This window comes from Macadamia integrifolia, chromosome 8 (assembly GCF_013358625.1).
Source record: "Macadamia integrifolia cultivar HAES 741 chromosome 8, SCU_Mint_v3, whole genome shotgun sequence".
NCBI classification, from domain to species: domain Eukaryota; kingdom Viridiplantae; phylum Streptophyta; class Magnoliopsida; order Proteales; family Proteaceae; genus Macadamia; species Macadamia integrifolia.
In genome coordinates, this window is record NC_056564.1 from 30,128,153 (window position 1) to 30,139,543 (window position 11,391).

The 11,391-nt window shown below is 41.7% G+C and overlaps 2 pseudogenes; both read right to left on the reverse strand.

Moving 5' to 3' along the window:
- Positions 1-3,295: 3,295 nt before the first annotated feature.
- On the reverse strand, positions 3,296-5,395 carry LOC122087618 (annotated as a pseudogene).
- Positions 5,396-6,710: 1,315 nt separating this feature from the next.
- On the reverse strand, positions 6,711-8,408 carry LOC122086874 (annotated as a pseudogene).
- Between the last annotated feature and the right edge of the window lie 2,983 nt (positions 8,409-11,391).

Consider the following 11,391-nt stretch of genomic DNA (forward strand, 5'->3'; position numbering starts at 1 on the left):
TCTAAAGCAATTGGGATCTGGTTATAGTCAGAATATCCATCAAGAAAACAATAGTATTCATGTCCAGCTAACTTCTCTAACATCCAGTCAATGAATGGCAATGGGAAGTGGTCCTTCTAGATTGCCGCATTAAGTTTCCTATAGTCTATGCACACTCTCCACCTTGATTAAACATAGGTTGGAATTAGTTCGTTATTGGCATTGGGAACTACAGTAACACCAGACTTCTTGGGCACTATAGGACCTAGGCTTACCCATTGGCTATCAGAAATAGGATAAATTATTCTATGATCCAAGCACTTTATTTCTTAATGGCTTCCATCATCACTGGGTTAGTTCTTCTTTGAGGTTCTGTGGATGGTTTGGAATCCTCCATAAGATGTATATGATGTTGCACAATAGAAGGACTTATACCCTTGATATTAGCTATGGTCCAACCTAGGGCTTCCTTATTATCTTCCTCATCTTAGATAGAAGTCAAATTTGAAGAAATTATTATTGGAAGAGTCTGATTAGGCCCTAGGAAAGCATACCTCAAATTAGATGGCAACTCCTTAAGATCTGCTTTGGGGGCTCAACTATGGAAGGTTTGGGAATGGAATTGGAGAGGGGTCTTAAGGGCTCCACAGGTGTGTAAAGACTCAAGACTTCCAAAAAGAAAGTTTCACTAGCATCATCCAACACATCCATACACTTTTAGAATTCTGAATCAAAATCAATATCAAAGTTGGTAATTAAATCATTAGAAAAATTCAAAAAATCCTCAAGCACATTGATCTCTTCTTCCATATGTGGTTACTTGCCTATCCTAAACATGTTAAACTCAACATCTTGGTTGCTAAAAGATAATCTTAGGAAACCATTTTGGCAATTGATTAATGCATTACTAGTAGCCAGGAATGGTCTTCCTCGAATTATTAGGATCTTATCCTTGGTTGAGAAGAGCTTGGTGTCTAATACAATGAAATCAACAGGGAAAATAAATTCTCCCACCTTAAGTAAAACATCCTCAACCATCCCTTTAGGAATCTTAATAGACCTATCTGCCAACTGAAGAGTAGTTCCAGTGGCTTTCAATTCTCCCAATCCTAGTTGCTTATACACATGGTAAGGTAAAATATTCACACTTGCGCCAAGGTCAAGTAAAGCTTGCTGATGAGCACATTTATGTGTGAAATCTAGGGTAGTAAAACATGCATTTTACATATTTAGAATGGAGCTACCTTGGGTTTTACTCTCTTTTTGCAGGTTTTATATTTTCAAGGCCTTAAGGATTATCGGGAGCTATATCTTCAATTTTACACGTAAAGAGGTCCTATTTCTTTCCATGGTTGCGAAGAGGACGAAATTCTGAGCAAGATGGACGTGTTAAATTAAAAGTACACATTCGTTTGGTCACCCGTACAAATGATTATTCTCTTTTCAGGTCAGAAAAAGAATAATGGATCAGAACTGAACCGAGATGCAGAACCAGCCCGTTTGCAATTGTCCCAGAGGTACAAGGAATACTCCAAATGCCAACAAGGATCGATGGACCACATATTTAAGTGATTAAAGATTTGTTTTTGGTAACAACAACTACCTAGCTTAGTTGGTGAGCTATGGTGTACAAAATTCCTTGCTCACCAAGAGGTCTCAAGTTCGAATCTTATGGTTGTTTTTTTTAGAAGATTTTGTTGAAGATTTCCTGCTTTTCACTCACTTAAAGCACTAAGGGCATGGAGGGGATTTCCACATCAAGTTAGAAGCAAACAAAATCGTGGAAGGGTTCTTGCACAAGAAGAAAAAAATAAAAAAGGAAAGGAAAATCGTGGAAGCAAGAAGAGAAGAAAAAAAAAAGGAAAGAGAAAAAAAAGGGGAGAACCAAAGATTGTCCAAATCTTCTCTCTCCTCCACATCATCACCAAATATTGTCCAAATCACACAAAGAAGAAGAAAATCCTCCCTAGGAGAGAGAAAAAGAAGAAAAAAAAATTAGGAAAAAAAAGGAAAGAAAATAAGCAAAAAAAATTATAGGAAATTTATTTCTCTCTTCTCTCTCCTCCACCTTAGCACTTTTGGTCTCAAAAGATCTCACAATCAATTGTGGGTTTCTCTCTTTTAGGAAAGAGAAAATTGTTACCCTACCTCCCCATTCCCTATAAATACAACTCATGTAAGAGGAGGGGAGACAATTCATTCTTCTTCTAGTTTTTTTTAGTTGCTCTCTCTCTCTCTCCCTCTCACTCTTTAGTTCTAGTTCTTCTCTATTTTTTCTTTAATCACTTTTGTAATAGTTTTTTTTTATGTCAATTAATGCAAGCACTCTTTTATTTTTATTCAGTTCTTTTTATGTTTATGATTTATGCAATTGAGTTGTAATTTTTTTAGTTATAGTTCTAGGCTTAGATCTAGGTGACAAGATCACGAGCCGTGGAGCAATTTTTTTTTTCAAGTTCAAGCATTGATTCAAGTAAGTAGGCTCCTTCAGTAGTCTTCTCTCCCCCCTCTCATTCCCTCTTCTGACTACCCTTTCTTTCTTAATTTAGGATTTTTATTTTCAGTCGTTACATTATTACTATCCCTTTCCCCCAAGGTTCATGGCTAGTGTATGTGTTGGTTTTGCCCCTCCTAGCCATAGAACCATCAATTTATTGCTTTTATTTCAATTGTCTCCCTTTTCCCTAAAGCCAAGTAGAGTAACCCTTGTAAGAGTGACTCTCTGGTCAAGTAGGGAAGCTCATATTATGATGCATCCCTCGGGCTAAGTAGAGAAACCTACTTGTGAGTCTCTCTCTAGCTTTATCCCATTTCTTTTACTTTATTTTTATTTCAGCATTTTTTCCCTTTATTATTATTTAATTTTAATTGCGTGGCTTGCGTCTTTAAATTCTTAGATGACGAATGGTTAGGACGTTATTTTAGATACATATGTTTAGGACGGTAATTAGAATTAGATCACAATCATTAATCGGTTCACTTTCGCATTATTAAAATAAATAAAAAATAAAGTGGCTGCTCTCCCTGTGTTCGACCCGTAGCTACACTGATCCGTACGCTTGCGGTTACATTTTAAATCTCAAACACATACCATATAACCAAGAAAAAAAAAGAGAGGGAACCCACTAAAGAACTCTCCCTAAGAATGTGCTCAAGTATAAATTTAGATCTTTGAGCAAGGAATTTCCTTTTGAATCTTAACCAACCAATTAAATCAATTGATTGACCCTGAGAATAACTCCTTTGACAACTATGAATGAAGCAACTTATCATGATAAGAATCCATACCAAAAGCACCAATCATAATAACAATCCATACCAAAAGTAGTACCCATCAATTATTAAGGGACAATCTTTGTCCCTTGTCCTAATTCTCAAAATTTATTTAATGAAATACATAATACAGGGATAAGAAAGGTTTTAAAATTGAAAATAGGATTCCTCTTTAAGCCCATCAATTACTAATTGAGGCTTTCTCTTCTGATTCCCAAGTATGCTTAATAGGCACAAGGTAAAGAGGAACTTTCTTATGGATCACAAGACCTGTTTCTTCTTCCATATCTATATCTTCTTTCTTCATCCCATCAGGAAAGCCCCAATCAAAGGCATACAAAAGATTTGCAAGTACTAGCTTAACCATTGAAACACCCATGTGTATTCCAGGACAACTTCTTCGGCCTGCTCCAAAAGGCAATAACTCAAAATGTGTTCCTTTGTAATCAATTGAGTCATCCATGAACCTCTCTGGTATGAACTCTTCTGGGTTCGTCCAATATTTGGGATCTCTTGCAATTGCCCAAGTATTCACTTGGACCCTTGTTTTGGGGTAATGTCATAACCGTTAATAGTAAAATGATGTATGGTTTCCCGTGGGAATAATAGTGGAACTGGAGTATGCAATCTTAGAGTCTCTATTACCACCATTTTAAGGAATTTTAGCTGATCGATGACAACTGCTTCAACAACATTTCCTTTCTTTCCAACAGAGCTTCTAACCTCATCTTGTACTTTCTTCATCACTTCTGGTTTCTTAACAAGCTCTGTCATTGCCCACACTGCTGTAACAGCACTAGTGTCTACTCCACCTAAAAATATATTCTGAAAAAAAAAAAACAGTTATTAAGAATAATTAAAAAAGATAAAAAAAATCATTTTTTTGGAAATCAAGAAAAGAATGATTTGTTGGGGTTTCACACGGATGGTGATAATAATCTCACACCCTCTTCTTGATGGCTAGCTTTTTAGGAAGAATTCTACCTAAGTCTAAGTCCGTAACATGATTGAGATTTAAAAGATTAAAATTTTGGCTAGATCTAGGTTAAAATTTTGGCTAGTATCATCAGATCTAACCTACCAACAAAGAAATAGGTCTTTCAGCCAATGTAAAGGCAACATGGCTGATCCACATTGTCCATAGTATCGAACTCCTCTAGTTTTAGAATTACGAAAGAAACCAGCAAAGAAATAGGAACCAAGTTAAAGGGAGCAAAGAGTAGGAGATAGATTGCTTACCATAAGGATTCCTTTTATATGTTCTTTGGTGAGAGGAGCTGCACCTGTGTGATCCCTTCCAACTTTGAGCAAAACATCAATGATGTCTTCCTGCTCTGATTCTGCTCTCTCATTTTTGAGATGTTCATCAATCACTTTTTGGTAGAAATCATCAAACTGTTGGAAGCACTTTTCAAGCCTTCCATGGAGTCCAGTGAACCTGTCTAAGATCCATCCTACATAAGGGAAAAAATCTGTGCAGGAGAAACTACCCATCAAGGCCATGGCTTCATTAACGGCTTCTTCAAACCTACCATTATCAAATTCTCTCCCCTTGTAACTCTTACCAAAAGCAACTCTACAAGTTACATCATCAGTAAGGTTAAAAAGCATATCACTCAGATTAACAGGAGTTGACGATGAAGAAGATTTCGAAATTGAGCTAATCATTGAAGAAACTCGCTCTTCTCTAATAGAATTAAAAGAGTGCACCCTCTTCAAACTAAAGAGCTCTTGAACACAAACCTTCCTCATCTCCCTCCAGTACTCATTGTAAGGTCCAAAAGCAATGTCTAAGTAGTTGTATGAGAACCTCCTAGGGCCCATCAAATCAGGCCTTTTGCAGCATTCAAGATCATGAGACTTCAAGATCTCACTTGCCATTTCAGCAGATGAGACTACTAGTGTAGGCATGCTCCCAAGTTGCAAAAGCATAATTGGACCATACTCCTTACAGAGTTTCCACAGAGAGCGGTGAGGCAGGTCACCAAGTTGGTGCAAGTTACCTATGATGGGAAGCTTAGGAGGGCCAGGAGGAAGGTTGGTTTTCTTCACTTGTTTGCTCTTTAGAATGAGAAACAATGGAAGAAGAGCTAGAAGGGGGAGAAGTAGCCATAGTGGCAGCATTATGCAAAGGCCAATCAGAATTTGGTTTAACCTCAATATTGAGTGGCTTGATCTCAAGACCAGCATGTCCCCCTTAAATAGAAAGCTTTTGCCATATTAACAAGTAGTGAGAGTAAGTGAAACAAATCACAGAGAAGCATTGGATAAGTAGAAGGCTATGTGCTTTTCAATCATTCCCACCTAACTAGATGCAGATGTATTTTGATTGGCTATTTGGAAGTATTGAGCATAAGAATTATGTGATTCACGTTTATCACATATTCATTTTTCACATATTTCACATGGGTTGGACTGCAGGAGTCATACCTTCCAGTTATATGTGACATCGAATATTCTCCTACTCATATGTAAAAATACAATTGTATTTAGGGTAGTTTACCTTGTATTGAGTATCCATGTATGGGAAGTCCAACTAGTATCATAGTATAAGTACCTCTTCATGTCATCAATGAAAGACATTCAAGTTTCATAATCTAACAGGTAGAAAGCATTTAAGCCAAGATGCTTGAAATAAAATCACGACTCTAGAACTAGGGGTGGCTTACCAGGTGCCCCTGCTATCGCTAGCGCCAGCACCGGCTGAAGTTCCCGAAGGCCCACGCCCACCCATCAATAAAATTTGAATGAATGGACTCAAATAGTATTCCTCCCAAGAGTCTATAAAATACTAATTGAGGTAATATTCACTTCTGAATGGTGAATTATGGTTAATAGTCACAAGAGGAGCTTTCTCATGAACAGGAAGACCTCCTTTCTCATCCATGTCGATATCTTCCTTCTTCTGTTTTAACCCCTAATCAAAAGTATATAGAAGATTTCTAGTGTCAGGTCAACCAGTAAAAAAGCCACGTGACTGCAAGAACGACCTCAACCTTGTTGACTCACAATAAGGTAAAAAAAGATGTATTTAGTGCACAAGGCTCTGGCCACTATGGAGATATTGCTTTTGTGCTTTCTTACTTGATCCCGTGACACATTTAATCACAATGGACACTCCTTACCGTTGCATCAAGGTCCCCGATCTGACATTCTATAAATAAAGTCAAAATAGGCATTTGAAATCTTAAGTAAAGGCAACAACACTGAGTCATATTCCCATATCAAGGTAACTTCTAAGGAAAATTACTTGAACAAAATAACCAATAGTAAATAATAATTCCCACACCCCTCAAAAAAAAAAAAAATAATAATAATAATGTATTTAATTATTTATTTATTACTTAAGGATATGCACCATTAATGAGAGAACAGCACGAACCATTGAATAAGGAATGGAAATTTAATGAGGAAAGGTGTAGGATTCACAGGTGGGATGTGAGAGGCATGTGCAAGAATTTGTATAGTGGCATCATGTGCTTCATTTTCTTATTTAATTATCTGTAAGCTGAGCAACATTACTGCTTATTATCAAATAATGCAAATAGGATTTCTCTCAAGGTTCCATCTAATTAATACTGAATTGGCAAAAGGTGAAGAGGAGCTTTCTTATGAACAGCAAGACCTGCTTGCTCATTCATGTCTATATCTTCCTTCTTCATCCCATCAGGAAGATCCCAATTAAAGATATATAAAAGATTTACAAGTGTTAGCTCCATCACTGAAATACCCATGTGGATCCCAGGACAACTTCTTCGACCTGCTACGAAAGGCAATAACTCAAAATTTGTTCCCTTAAAATCAATTGAGATGTCCATGAACCTCTCAGGCATGAACTCTTCTGGGTTCTTCCAATATTTTGGATCTGTTCCAATTACCCAAACATTCACTTGGATCCTCGTTTTGGGGTAAACATCATATCCATTAATGGTAAAATGGTGAATGACTTCTCGTGGGAGTAATAGAGGAAGTGGAGGATGCAATCTTAAAGTCTCCTTTATCACCATTTTAAAGAATTTAAGCTTGTCCAAATCTGCTTCAGCAACCTTTCCTTTCTTTCCAACCGTGCTTCTAATCTCATGTTGTACTTTCTTCATCACTTCTCGGTTCTTAACAAGCTCTGTCATTGCCCACTCTACTGTAACAGCACCAGTGTCTACTCCACCTAAGAATATATCCTGAAAAAAATAATAATAATAAATTAAGAACAATTGATTCATTTTAAAAAAACCCAAGTTTACAAAAAAAAAATTTGCAAAATAGGTAGCTTACTGCTAGGATTGCTTTAATATGATCATGGGTGAGAGAATCTGCACCTGTATGATCTCTTCCTATTTTGAGTAACACATCAGTGATGTCCTCCTTCTCTGATTCATCTCTCTCATTGTTGAGGTGTTCATCAATCACACTTTGATAAAAAGGATCAAATTCATTGAAGCACTTCTCACGCCTTCCATGGAGACCAGTGAACTTGTCCAAGATCCACCCCACATAAGGGAAAAAATCTGCACCAGAGCAGCCACTTAGCACGGCGGCAGCTTCAATAATAGCTTCTCCAAACCCTCCATTATCAAATTCTCTCCCCTTGTAACTCTTACCAAAAGCAACCCTACAAGTTCTTTCATCAGTGAGGGTGAAGAGTATCTCACTTAGATTAATAGGAGTTGATGATGATGAAGATTTCAAAATTGAGCTAATCATTGAAGCAACTCTCTCTTCTCCAATGGAATGAAAAGATTGCACCCTTTTCATACTAAAGAGCTGTACAACACAACTTCCTCATCTCTCTCCAGTAATCATTGTAAGGCCCAAAAGCAATGTCTAAGTTGTTGTATGTGAGCCTCCTAGGGCCCATCATATCAGGCCTACTGCAACATTCAAATTCATGAGACTTCATGATCTCACTTGACATTTCAGCAGATGAGGCTACCTACCAGTTTAGGCATGTGCCCAAGTTGTAAAAGCATGATTCGGCCATATTCCTTAGAGAGTTGCCATAGAGTTTGGTGAAGAGGCTCACCAAGTTGGTGCAAGTTACCTATTATGGGAAGCTTTGGAGGGCCCGGAGGAAGGTTGTTTCTCTTCCCTTGTTTGCTCTTTAGAATGAGAATCAATGGAAGGAGAGCTAGAAGGGGGAGAAGCCGAAGGGAAACCATAATGTGAATGGGTTTTGATGCGGAAAAATTTGACTGGACTATCTCTCCTGCAGCTCCTGGAGCTTTGGCTGACCTGCACAGAAGATATGACAAGGAGAGCCGGGCTGACCGACGGGGGACTCTCCGATGCCTAAGTTAGACCTTTCCTTAACAGATGCTCAAGAGAGCTTTACGGTATGAGAAGTGAGTAATCGATCCCCTGTGATGGAGGCTTACCTTGGTATTTATAGGCTGCTTGTGGAGGGCAAGTGGGAGACGATTGTGAAGAGTCCTACTTAAGCTTGGAGTCCTCAAGGAGAGTGGCTCTGTGATTCCGGGAATATTCCTAGAATATTCCTGGAATATTCCCCTCTTAACAAGGAGAGATCAACCGTGTGACGTCATGATGACGTGTAGTGGATGGACTCCTGACCTCCGGAATAGACTACGTTCCTTGAATGTAGGGGTGGACGGAAACACGTTTCTGGAATCCTTGTTGTTGACGTCGGGCCGAGGTGGTAGCACGGCACGACCCGATGGACGCCGAGGTAACAGCACGACCTGTTGGAGGCCGAGGTGAAGCATGGCCTGTTGGATGCCGAGATAATAGTACGACCTAATTGGTGCCAAGGTGGAGCACGGCATGATTGAGGCCAAGGTGGAGCACGTCCTGATTGGTGCCGAGGTGGAGCGCGGCATGATTGAGGCCGAGGTGGAGAACGGCATGATGGAGGCCGACGTGGAGCACGGCCTGATTGAGGCCGAGGTAGAGCATGGCCTGATTGATACCGAGGCCGTAACACGGCATATTGGAGGCCGAGACAGTAGCACGGCCTGATGGAGGCCGAGGTGGAGCACGACCTGTTGGATGCCGAGGCAACAGCACGGCATGTTGGAGGCCGAGGCAGTAGCACGGCATGATGGAGGCCGAGGTGGAGCATGGCCTGTTGGATGCCGAGGCAATAGCATGGCATGATTGGGGCCGAGGTGGAACACGGCCTAATTGGTGCCGAGGTGAAGCACGACCTGATGGTGCCGAGGTGCAGCACGGCAAGATTGAGGCCGAGGTGGAGCACGGCCTGATGGAGACCGAGGCAGTAGCACGGCCTAATGGATGCCGAGGCAGTAGCACGGCCTGATTGGTGCCGAGGTTCAGCACGGCATGATTGAGGCCGAGGTGGAGCACGGCCTGATTGGTGCCAAGGTGGGTCATGCTTTAGCCGTACTGAGGAAAGTGACATATTTTGCCTCATCACCAGCCCCCCGCTCTAGCAGTTCGAGTCGGCCTGCTAGAGCATTTAATCTGATTCGAGATGCACTGCCTCACTTTCTCAGCCGAGGCTGTTCATCAGTTCGAGGACATGGCTATCGCTTGTTCTAGGGCAATGGAAGCAAAGCGCTTTCACGGGGGTCGAGAAGAAATGGCCCTAGGTGGCTGATCCCTTACCCCAACAAGGAGTTGTTGGATGACGTTAGCATTTCTTCGTTTAAGGGCAGCTCAGACGATGTCATCTTGTTACTTCAGGATAAGATGCTCGGCTATGATCCGACGGACTATGAGCGGCGCGTTCCCGTCCATGCTACTCTGGTACAGCCCTGCGGCTCAATCGATGTTAGTGAAGAAGTGATCCGACCCGATGGATTTTCTTGTGCTGAGCTAGGCTCGTGGATCAGCCCCCCGGAGATTAGCCTCATATACCATATTTATGTAGATGTCTCCCTCGGTAAAATGTATTTTGAGCGCTCGTGGATTAGCCCCCGAGCTCGGTCTAGTTGCTGCCGAGCTAGATCGCTGTCTTTGTGCCTCATTGGTTAAGGTCTTTGAGTCACCAGACTAGGTTCAGGTCCTGCGGTGCCGAGCTTGGGCTCGGTCTTATTTGCTGCCAAGTTGGGGCCCGGTCTTTGTGCCTCATTGGTTAAGGTCTTTGGGTCGCCAAACTAGGGCCTGGTCTTGTGGTGCCGAGCTAGAGCCCGATCTTTGTGCCTCATTGGTTAAGGTCTTTGAGTCGCCAGACTAAGGTCTGGTCTTGTGGCGTTGAGCTAGAGCTCGGTCTTATTTGCTGCCGAGCTGGGGCCCAGTCTTTGTGCCTCATTGGTTAAGGTCTTTGGGTCGCCAAACTAGGGCCTGGTCTTGTGGTGCCGAGCTAGAGCCCGGTCTTTGTGCCTCATTGGTTAAGGTCTTTGAGTCGCCAGACTAGGGTCTGGTCTTGTGGCGCCGAGCTAGAGCTCGATCTTATTTGCTGCCGAGCTGGGGCCCGGTCTTTGTGCCTCATTGGTTAAGGTCTTTGGGTCGCCAGACTAGGGCCTGGTCTTGTGGTGCCGAGCTAGAGCTCGGTCTTTGTGCCTCATTGGTTAAGGTCTTTGAGTCGCCAGACTAGGGTCTGGTCTTATGGCGCCGAGCTAGAGCTGGGTCTTAGTATTGTCGAGCTAGGGCCCGGTCTTTATGCCTCATTGATTAAGGTCTTTGAGTCGCCAGACTAGGGTCTGGTCTTGTGGTGCCGAGCTAGAGCTCGGTCTTAGTATTGCCGAGCTAGGGCCCGGTTGTCACACCCCGTTCACACTGAACCGGGCCAGTGACCGAGTTAACACCGGTTAACCCAAACCTGCCAGGATCATCAGATACTGTATTCCACCACAGCATACACACAACTAATACAAACTCATCAGATCAGCGGAAGACTAAGTTTTACCTGTGAATAATCCCATAATACTTGATACCCGGATAGTGATACAATAGTTATATACATTTGGGCCCGAAGGCATGATATTTACACAAAAAGAATAAAATTCAAATATCAAGTACATAAGAAAATCCACCAAAACAATCAGAGTACACAGCTCGGCTCGATATCAAGGCTAGAGCTCAGCTCGGCCTCAGAAGTGGAGCTCAGCACGGCCTCAGAACTGCTGTCCCGCAACATAACTCTCGCACGAGCAGTCGGTGCCGTGCTCTAACTCCTCAGGGGTCCACCAGTCCTCTTCAGGAAACTCGACTGTGAGACCC